This window comes from Centroberyx affinis, unplaced genomic scaffold, assembly GCF_046629955.1.
Source record: "Centroberyx affinis isolate AG114_WGS23_722 - 3 ecotype Tasmania unplaced genomic scaffold, CSIRO-AGI_Caff_v1 ptg000495l_1, whole genome shotgun sequence".
Lineage (NCBI taxonomy): Eukaryota > Metazoa > Chordata > Actinopteri > Beryciformes > Berycidae > Centroberyx > Centroberyx affinis.
In genome coordinates, this window is record NW_027279148.1 from 99,358 (window position 1) to 110,834 (window position 11,477).

The following is an 11,477-nucleotide window of genomic DNA, read 5'->3' on the forward strand; positions in this document are numbered from 1 at the left end:
CCTCCTGCCACTACCACAGGTGGCTGCTAGGCAACAGATCTGCCAATCATAAGGCCGACGCCCACACATAGAACAGAAACAGAACAGAAGAGACAATAGAATCCAACTATTCTGCATTCTATTTATTCATCATCATTCTCATACTGGATGCAAAGAGAGGAAAGACAGAAGCTGGAAAATAAATCTAGAGCCATAACAGAAATAGCAAAATGATAGAACAGGAAAATATTTTATTCAGAGTTACTTTCACATTACTTTCCACTATTTGAGTAATACTATATCTTTTTTTTATTTCCACCAACAGAGCTGGAAGCAGGTTGTGTTTTCACCGCTCTGTCTGTTCGAAAGATATCTAAAAATATATAGATTTGGCTGAAATTTCGCTCTTGGCCCAAGGATCAGTTGATTAGATTTTGGTGGTGATCCAGATCTGGGATTTCTGCCAGCCAGCGTTGTGTTCAGGTGCTGTTTCCTCAGAAAATCAAACCTGGAAGACAAACCATAAACAAATATAAACCGTTACAGAAGCTGCAGCTTTGTAAGTTGTTGTAAACTGTTCAGTGTTGGTGGAGGTTTGTGCTCTACTGGGTGCCTTCTAGGTCACAAATATCTGTAATTAGAATGTGTTATATTTTTAGATAACATCACAGAATACAGTTAATTTTACTCTTTGTGTTTAGGATACATACAGCCGTTACAAGTATTCCAGAGCGTTCATTAAAGAGCTCATTCACCTTCCTAACCTCATTTTTGAATCGTCGATCTTTGGTCACAAGCTCGCTTCTTCAGCATCTACACACAGAAATATAAAACTGTGAACTGGAACCGAAAATGGTTCTCCAGAGTGATGTCATATGCCGCTTTTCCACCGCATGGTAACGGCTCAACTCGCCTCGACTCGCTTTTGGTAGTACCACTTGGTTTTCCACTGCAGATAGTACCCCCTCAATGTGCCCCCCCCCCCCCACAACTGGTCGTCATAGCGATGCCGCGATGCTGCATGAAACTGCCGTGACGTCATCTTCAACACGACACACACAGCAACAATGGAGGATATGGAAGGGATGGTGTTCTTGATTCTCGGTATGTGGCTGTTAGTCACAGCAAGGAGACAGATTTTATTTCAGAAGAGGCTGAAGGCAGCAAGACAACAGACTGCTGAAAAAAACAGGAGAGTTTGGGAAATCCAACATCAAAGTTCAAACGACAAGACGACTCTGGTTGATCAAAGGCGACGCAAGAGGGTAAGCTAACCTGGTAGCTAACGTTAGCTAACGCGGCTTGCCATTTAATAGTAGTTAATTAAATGAAAATTAAGTTAAGTTAAATTAAGTTAAAAAATTGCGGCTGTTTTAGTAGCTTGGTTATTTAAATATGGCGGGTTTGTGCAGGATGTCCCATGTCTGCATGTCTGCAGTGTTTTCACGTCACCTTCTGGTATTGCCTCAGCTCGCTTGGAACATCGACGGAGGTGCTACCAAAAAAGTACCAGGTACCAGGTAATATAATACCTGGTACCTGGTACTTGCCCAATGGAAAACCAAAAATAGAGGAACTGTTTCTGGTTACACAAAGAACCTTTCAAGAACCTTCAAGAACTGGATGTAGTATATATTGCGCAATTGCAAATGAGGCTATACAAGAGCAGATAAACAAAAACACAATGCAGGAGTCTAAGCAAAGCAGTGCAGAAATGGTTCTTTGAAGAACCTTGGTCTGAAAGGTTCTTTGTGGAACCTGAAATGGTTCCACACCGAGTGTTTAGAACAGACAATGGAAAAGATTTCAACTGGATATAGGTTGGATCACTGAGTGTTGTAACGACTGGCGATAGAAAGGAGCCAAACAGACATTTATTTTTAGGAAAATGTGGCAGATTGTAACTTTAAGGTTTTGTCCTGTGCTGCGGCTCCTGGTTTTCAGCCTGGTGACTAAGAGCTGCTGATGGGTCTCCATGTTTAAGCAGCAGTGATGAGATCAGATCTGACTCATCCTGCCATAAAATAACACGTTTTATTTCTGCTGCTGTGGGGAGTCAGCCGGTGTGAAGAGAGGGAGGAGAGACGGGGAGAGGGGGAGGTGAGAGTTCCCTTTTTGAAAACGTGGGGAGAGGAGGAGGTGGTGGTGGAGAGGAAGAGGGGGTGGAGGGAGGAGAGAAGATGGGGGAGGTGGGTAGAAAGGAGGTCAAAAGGAGGTATGAAAAGGGGGATAATGAAGGGAGAGGAGAGAGGAGGGATGGGGAGGAGGAGGAGGAGGAGGGAAGGATGTTAATGAGGAGATGTCATAATGTCATAATTTTTTTAATTAACACTGGAGTTCTCCCTCCACACCACCTCCGCCACACTTCTCTCCATCCTCTTTCCTCTCCTCCTCCCCTTCTTCACTTCTGCTCTTCCTTCTGTCCCCCTCTCTCTCCCTCACCCACTCCTCCTCTCCTTCTTTCCTCCCTCTCTGCCTCCCTGTATCCTTCCTTGCTTCCCTTCTCTTCCTCTCCCCTCCTTCTCAGCCTCTCCTCTCCTCCTCCCTCTCTCCTCCTCCTTTCTCCCTCTCTCCTCATCCTCCTCCCTCCCTCCCTCCCTCCCTCTCCTCCTCCTCCCTCTCAGGTTGAAGCAGGTTGTTATTCATCTCTTCTCCTCTGGGTTTTTACCGGCAGACTGACGCTCTCATTACTGAAACCGAGAGAGAGAGATGGAAGGAGGGATGGAGGGGATTAGGGAGGGAAGGAAGAGGAGGTGGAGTGGGCAAGGAGAGGACAGAGGAAGATAGGGAATTGGGGAGCAAGAAATGGAAGAAAGGAAAGAGGGAAAGAGGGAGGGGGAGGAAGGGAAGGAGGAAAGGCAGGGAAAAGGGAAAATATGGTAGGATGGAGGGAGAGTGTTAGAGAGTAGGAATTAGGGAGGGAGGGAAGGAAGCAAGGAGAGAGGCAGAAATGGAAGGGATTAGGGCTCTAAGGGGTTAGGGAGGAGGGAAGGGAAGGAACAGAAGACGGGGAGGGAGAGAAGGAATTGGGGAGCAAGAGAGGGAGGGAGGGAGGGAGGGAGAGAGGGAGATGGGGGTAGACAGAGGGAAGGAGTGGCAAGGAGGATAGAGAGGGAGATAGGGAATAAGGGAGTGAGAGAAGGAAGAATGGAAAGAGGGAACAAGGGAGGATGGGGAGAGGGAGGTAAGGAAGGAAAGAAGGAAGGAAAAAGTGAGAGAGAAGGCAGGAAGGGAGGAGAGAGGAAAAAGGAGGGGAAAGGGGGAAAGGAGAATGAGGGAAGGAAAGAATGATTTAGGGAGTGAGAGAAGGGAGGGATGAAGGAGGGGGGAGAGAGGGAAAGGACGAAGGAAGGGGGGAGAGAGGGAAAGGAGAAAGGAGGGAGGAAGGGAAGGAAGGGAACGAGTGACAGTTGGGGAGAGAGGGAGCTGTAAAGTTTTAGGCTCAATATTTCAAAACCAAAGTCATATTTAGCCTAAAACTCCACCAGTATCTTCTCCATAACACAGTCACACTTTACCGTATTGTAGTTACACAGCAGTATTTTGGAATGAAAATCTTCTCCCGGATAATAAAGTGGAGCAGTTTTATGACGGGGATGAAACTTTAATGTTGGAACGACCTTCCAGTTCCCGTCAAAAACTAAATATCCTCTTCCACTCTCCTCCTCCTCCACTATCCTCCTCCTCATTCAATATCCTCCCCCTCCACTATCCTCCTCCACTATCCTCCTCCTCATTCAATATCCTCCTCCTCCACTATCCTCCCCCTCCACTATCCTCCTCCTCCACTGTCCCCCCCTCCACTGTCCTCCTCCTCCACTATCCTCCTCCTCATTCAATATCCTCCCCCTCCACTATCCTCCTCCACTGTCCTCCTCCTCTACTATCCTCCTCCTCATTCAATATCCTCCCCCTCCACTATTCTCCTCCTCCACTGTCCTTCTCCTCCACTATCCTCCCCCTCCACTATCCTCCTCCTCCACTGTCCTCCTCCACTATCCTCCCCCTCCACTATCCTCCTCTTCCACTGTCCTCCTCCTCCACTATCCTCCTCCTCATTCAATATCCTCCCCCTCCACTATCCTCCCCCTCCACTGTCCTCCTCCTCCACTGCCCCCCTCCACTGTCCTCCTCCTCCTCCACTATCCTCCTCCTCATTCAATATCCCCCCCTCCACTATCCTCCTCCTCCTCTATCCCCCTCCCCCACTTTCCTCCTCCTCCTCCTCCGTCTCCTCCACTATCCCCCCTCCACTGTCCCTCTCCTCCACTATCCTCCCCCTCCACTATCCTCCCCCTCCACTGTCCTCCTCCTCCACTGTCCTTCCCCTTCACTATCCTCCCCCTCCACTATCCTCCTCCTCCACTGTCCTCCTCCTCCACTATCCTCCCCCTCCACTGTCCTCCCCCTCCACTATCCTCCTCCTCCACTGTTCCCCCCTCCACTGTCCTCCTCCTCCACTATCCTCCTCCTCATTCAATATCCTCCCCCTCCACTATCCTCCTCCTCCACTGTCCCCCTCCTCCACTATCCTCCTCCTCCACTGTCCTCCCCCTCCACTATCCTCCTCCTCCACTGTCCCCCCCTCCACTGTCCTCCTCCTCATTCAATATCCTCCCCCTCCACTATCCTCCTCCTCCTCTATCCCCCTCCTCCACTTCCCCCCTCCTCTACTTTCCTCCTCCTCCTCCACTGTCTCCTCCAGTATCCTCCTCCTCCACTATCCCCCCCTCCACTGTCCTCCTCCTCCACTATCCTCCTCATTCAATATCCTCCCCCTCCTCTATCCCCCTCCTCCACTTTCCCCCTCCTCCACTTTCCTCCTCCTCCACTGTCCCTATCTTCCAGTATCCTCCTCCTCCACTATCCCCCTCATCCACTGTCCTCCTCCACTATCCCCCTCATCCACTGTCCCCCTCCCCCACTATTCTCCTCCTCCAATATCCTCCTCCTCCAATATCCCCCTCGTCCACTATCCTCCCCCTACATTCTCCTCCTACAATATCCCCCTCCTCCACTATCCCCCTCGTCCACTATCATCCTCCTCCTCTATACTCCTACAATATCCCCCTCCACTATCCGCCCCTCCACTATCCTCCTCCTCCTCTATACTCCTACAATATCCCCCTCCACTATCCCCCTCATCCACTATCCTCCTCCTCCAATATCCTCCCCCTCCACCACTGTCCCCCTCCTCCGCTATCCTCCTCCTCCAATATCCCCCTCGTCCACTATCCTCCTCCTCCTCCTCTATACTCCTACAATATCCCCCTCCACTATCCTCCTCCTCTATACTCCTCCTCCAATATCCCCCTCCACTATCCTCCTCCTCCTCTATACTCCTCCTCCAATATCCCCCTCCACTATCCTCCCCCTCCACTATCCTCCTCCTCTTCTATACTCCTCCTACAATATCCCCCTCCACTGTCCTCCTCCTCTATCCCCCTCCTCCACTGTCCTCCTCCTCCACTATCCTCCTCCTCTGACACGCTCCTGTCTCCAGTGAGAAAAAAAAAAGAAAAAAGATCCTTTCTATTTCACTCCTTATTTCCTATTTCTCTTATTTCTTTTCCTTGCATTTTTATTGCTATTCACAGGAACATTTGTTCCATCTGGGGGGACTTTCAGCTGCATCACAAATCACAAATCTCCTGTCAGCCACGTCTGGTTCCATCATGGAGGTCCAGTGGAGAATCGGCTTTGTGGAAATAATGTCAAAATATATAGAAACCAGGCTAGAGAAAGAGATACCTACTTGAAAAAAGCTTGTTGCAGTGTGTGTATAGATAAATCCTGTAATGTTATAAGTAAAAGTGAATGGTCTGATGAGGTGGATTTGTTTCCAAATTTAGGCTGCAAGACTGTAAATATTCAGTGTTTCCTCCAGAGTTTTCTTCTTGTCAGGGTGGAAAAGCTGTGAAGCTCGGAAACTTTTAGACCATCATGTGACACTAAAACTCTCCCACTCTGTGAGTCTGATTGAGCCTTATATGTTTGAATTAGGGCCATCGAAGAATTCGTTCACCAATGTAGGTTGAGGAAAAATATTAATCAATGATAGTTAAGACTACATAGCTACCACATATCAGGATAAAACTTTGACTGGCTTTTGTGGTCCACATCATCAATAGCAGATGATGGAGTAGCAAATAAACTGGCATCCCACTTTCCCTCGCTCCCTCCTCTCCTCCACTTCATTCCTCCCCTCGTCTCCTCCAAGTTACTTCCTGGTAGGAGAGGAGTGGAGGAGGAGGAGTGAAAAAGCTTTGGGACGCAACCTAGGAAATGAAACAAATTCTATTGTCGCACTCATTGTAAGTGACTCTGGATAAGGAGGCCAACTTGAGGCCTGAAATGTATTTTTGAAAAGGAGAGCCATTTATTGTATATCACAGATGATGACGAAAACTCACAAAACTGCAATTTTGTTATTTTTACTTTTCATCCTTTCCGTATTCATTCAGTAGTGGAGTGAGTATCTTGACCCTTAGGTGCTTGAAACTTCCAATATATTTTGCCATATCCTTTTCTTCATTTATGGAAAAACGTAACTTCTGTGCAGATACATGGTTTTTGTTTGACTACAAATTTTCCCCTAAAGAGGCTTCATAGCAGGATGACAAACCATGGAGCGCAGCCAGAGTGGAGAATTGGTTAGACTGAGCTCAGCGGAGAGCTTGAGGCATTTAAATCCATGTTGAAAGAAAAACTACAGACCTGCTCTTCCTTCATCAAACATCAAACTGCTTGTATTTAGGTGGCAAACAAACAGCTGAAGCCTCTCCAGCCGAGAGGAGTAAGTGTGCCAATTACGGTTTTAAATCTCCTCGTTTTGGTCTGACACCGAAATAAAGGCATTTCAATTTTGGATGAAAGAAAGCAGAGTGCCTTGGTTTTCTTTCAAAACCATTTTGCATGTATTGCATTCTGAAAACCATTCAGATGAATAATGCAGCGTGTGTCAGAACAGCGGAGTCACCCCACAGCCTCCGTCATCGGCTGGAAAAGTACATCATGACAGCTTCCCCACTGAATCACGTCCTGTCTGCCATTTCTGCCTCCGCTTCTCGCTCTCATTTGCTCTCCTGAAATAAAAATAAAACCATAAAAAAAAAAAAAAAACGCTCTCTTTACCTTTTGTTTTTTATTTCTCTAGCTCTATTCTCACAGGAATATTATCTGGGCGCTGTGACTCTGACCCTTGATCTCCTGACTATTGGTTCCTTTTTATGTTTGTGATCTCAGAACTAAAGCTCGTTGCGTTCATTGTCAGTTGCCCTAAATAAGAGTGCCAACCAGGGGCGTGTCTAGGGGGTGACAAGGGCCACCCCTGAAATCTGACTGGCCATCCCAGGTGCCACCCCTAAATCCTTAGTGGATTGGCTGATGGCCATGTTAGAGGTGGGGCCATCAAGCCAGCGCATAGTTTTTTTTTGTTGTTGTTGTTGTTTTTTGTTGTAAACTACGCTCCTGTGTTGCCATGGTTCCCGACGGAGTTCCAATCAATGCCTTCAAGCAACGGGAAGCAAAGAGAAAACCAAACCAGGGATCTTTCAGTGTGACAAAAGGATGTCTGACCAAACTGAATGGCAAACATAAATGCAGCACCTGAAGATAAAAACCAAGAGGTAATGTTGGTAGCCTACTTTTTTTTATATGCATACAGTAGATAGTGATGCGTGGAAATATTATGGGTAATTCTGGTTATTTTCAATCTGGGCCATGTGTTCAAAATTTCATCGCTTAATTCAGTGATTCTCAACCTTCTTCATATTTTTATTTTATTTCTCTATTTTTATTATTAGATATGATTTTGTCCCGAATTCCATGACTGTCTGTCTTGTAGTCGGACTGTCAACATTATAAGCAACTATACTTTTCCTCCACTACAATTTAAGAATTGATTTATTATATTTTTTTATTATATTTTTTTATTAAGAATAGCCCATGTTTTTTCTCTTTATTTTCTATTGGTTGTAATTATGGGCTGTGTCAGAGTCACATTATTTTAGATATCATTGTTGATATCTTTTATTGAGAAGGCAAAGGGTTTGGGGGAATTTGGGGGATGTAAGGGGGGGGTTGGAAATTGGATGTAGGGGGGTTGTGTGTATGTGAAGAACTGGAGGATTTGTTGGAGTCTTAGATGGAAGTCGACTCCATCTTCTCCTCCTTGTTCTTCTTCTTTTTCTCCTTGCGCTTCGGAGTAAGGGCATCATTGCTCTTTTGCTAACAGCATGTGTCATCCTTGCTTCACAAAGCCACAGAATGAGAAGCCACCTCAAAAAATAAAGAAATGAATAATAGAAGAACCCTTGAAAGCAAAAATAGTCAATATTAGCGTTGGATGTCGTCAAATTTAATCATTTTACATCCCTATTCATTTTCACTTAAATCGGCAGGAGCCAGAAAATGGTGTCACGCTTGAGAATATAATGGAATATGGGTTTTATTCCAGATGACGCATCATTTGTATTTTTCTAATGCTGAACAGTGTGTGGGTGTGTGTGTGTGTAGTGTTTCCCTTTTCAGCTGTCACTCCTGGTTCTATTCTCAGCGTCAGTACTAAAAGCCCCCGATGGTTTGAAAATGTCTCTTTTTTTCATCTTCATTTGCTTCTGTCTAAACCAACAGTTCCCAAAGTGCCACTGCAGGGGAAATTGTTTAATTTCACTGTTCACTTTCTTGAAATGACGTCTATATTTGATTCATGTCACACTCAGAGTGGGAAACCTTACGTGGAAGACAGCAAAGCCGATGCAAACACAGCCAAACTCAACTGGTGTTTGGACAAAAAAAAATGTCAATATCCTTCGGTTCCTCGGGACAAAACCTCATCAAATGGGGCTTTGTGGTTTAATGTGCATTTATTTTCTGGGTTGGAACTAGGGATGGGACGAGGTATCTAAATTCAATATATCACAAGACAGAAATGTGACAATACATATCGTGAGGCAGAAAAATGAATGGTGATATTAACTCCATTTTATTCTGCTGTAGTAATCACAAATGAGACGCTTGACCATCACAGTTTCACAAGCTCTCCGTCCAAATTATATTGTTGTCACTTTGTAATGACATTTTTTAAATTGTTTACATTCTAGCAAGACAATGACATCGCTAGAAAGATTTGTGTCTCAGAAATAAACAGAATTCTGCACAGTCAGACTTTGTTGTCATTGAACTTTTATTTGTATCGTGATTGTATTGAATCTTGAACCACATATCACATATCAAATCGTATCAAATCGATAAACATATCATGTCTAGTTAAATTTTAACTTAAGTATTGAAGATACGCAGGAACACAGACAACAGGTGCAGTCAATGGATAGTCCTGAATTCAACGCTTTCTGGAGCCAGAGGAAATAAGTCTCTTCTTCTTCTTCTCTGTTTCTTTAGTAAGAAGTTCTTCTCTATCAAGGCTCCTCTGCTATTGACGCAAACAGAAGGAAATAATATAGAACAGGGTTAATGGGGTTCAGGTGCAGCTCGTCTTATCAGGCTGCTCTTCTTGTCTCCCAAGAAACACTCCATCCATCCTACTTGTTACAGAGGCCCTCGATATGAAGAGAAGAAGAAAAAGATGAGAAGAGGAAGACAGAGAGGAAGGGAAAACGAAGGTGAGAGAAAAACAGGCAGAGATAGAGTGAAAGAGAGAGAGAGAGAGAGACATCTGTGGCAGCGTTTCCTGAATCACAGCTTGTTAGATGCTGTGTCAGTCTTTGAGTAATCGCTCTTATTTCCAAGGTCCATATTTAGCTTTTCAGCCACACACACATCTCTCTACCTTCAAGCTTTCGGGTGAAAAGTGACTCCAAATAATCCTCTGCAATCACTTAAACAGAACTTCCCTTCTGAACTCATTTCGAAAATCCCAAACAATGAGCGTTTGAAGCGGAGCGAGCCAAGCGTGAGCCTTGAGGATGTTTCTTTGTACTGTAAATGCGGTGGGAGGGGAGGAAACGGCGCCGCAAAGCAGCTAATTTGTAACTTCAAACTTTGTTCTAGGGAGCCAATTTGCGTCTTGATGTATTCAGGATTGAGGACATTTAATAAGGTTTTGTAACTTGTTAGAGGTGCAAATGAAGACGTCCAGATTCCAAAGTGAGAGATTCCACCGTTTGAAACACGTGACACACAGATTCACAAACTGTTTTCTGGCACGGAAGAGAAAACTCATTGTGGAATGTTACTTGAAGTTGTTAGCCGTCCAAATATCTTTGTTTATAATGACAGACACACACACACACACACACACACACACACACACACACCTGCGAAACCATATGCGAACACAAACACACACACATATTCAAACACACCCATACACGCATACACACACACACAAACACACGCAGTCTCTGGTCACATGCAAACACACACACAAAGTAATATTGACACACTCACGTTTTAATATGAAAATATACATGAACACACACACACACACACACTCACACACACACACACACACACACACACACATTTAAACATATCCACACAGGCATTCTCAGATGCAAACATACATGCACGCACACACACACACACACACACACACACAGAGCCATGCGTGAACGCACATTGAAACACAGACAATGTATCAATGTCACCCACAAACAAAAACACACACACACACACACACACACTCACTGAAACACACGGTGTCTCAGTCAACAATCAAACACACATACATAAACACACACACATGCGCACACATTTTCACATGCAAAGAAAAAATACATGGATAGACAGATGTGTCTCTCTCTCTGTCTCTCTCTCTCACACACACACACACACACACACACACACAGAGCACATTGCTCCCTGCTGGCTGGTTGTCAGTCAGGACAGCTGGAGAGGAATATTAACATGGACAGATGGAGGAGAGAGGAGGGGAGACGATAGAAAAGATAGAAGACAGAAAGAGAGACAGAGGATGAGAGGGAAGACAAGGACAGAGGTGGGAGAGAGAGAGAGGTTGAGATGGAGTGAGACTGAGTAGGAGAGAGAGAGAGGGGGATAAGAGGAGAGAGGTTAGAGAGAGAGATGAGAGGAAGACAGCTATAGGCCTCGTAGGCGGAGTGCAAATGTGAATTTTATGGCTTGTTCGACGCCAAACTATTTCTCATAACAGGAGAGCAGGTGCAGATTAGTAGATATTCAGTAACAAAGGGAATAACAGGCACTCAGAAAATTGTTTCAAAGTTTTCCATGCCAAGCACCAGGCATTAGAGGAATTAGGACACAGTTTCAGGACCGGAGAAGCTTTTCATCTCTTTTTGTTTAAACCCAATTTGTTGGTTCTCCTCCTCTGCGGTTCTTAAAATAGCTCCTTTGACATTCAGATTCCATGAATTTCATCGCCTCGCTCAGTGTGAAGAAGCGGTGTTGGAAATGGAAAATACGATTTTAATACCAGAACAGCGAAGTCTTTAAAATCTGAATCGCTTTATTTGCCGAGCGCGGTTACGCCCGGGGCCGCGGTGGAGGGTTTATCG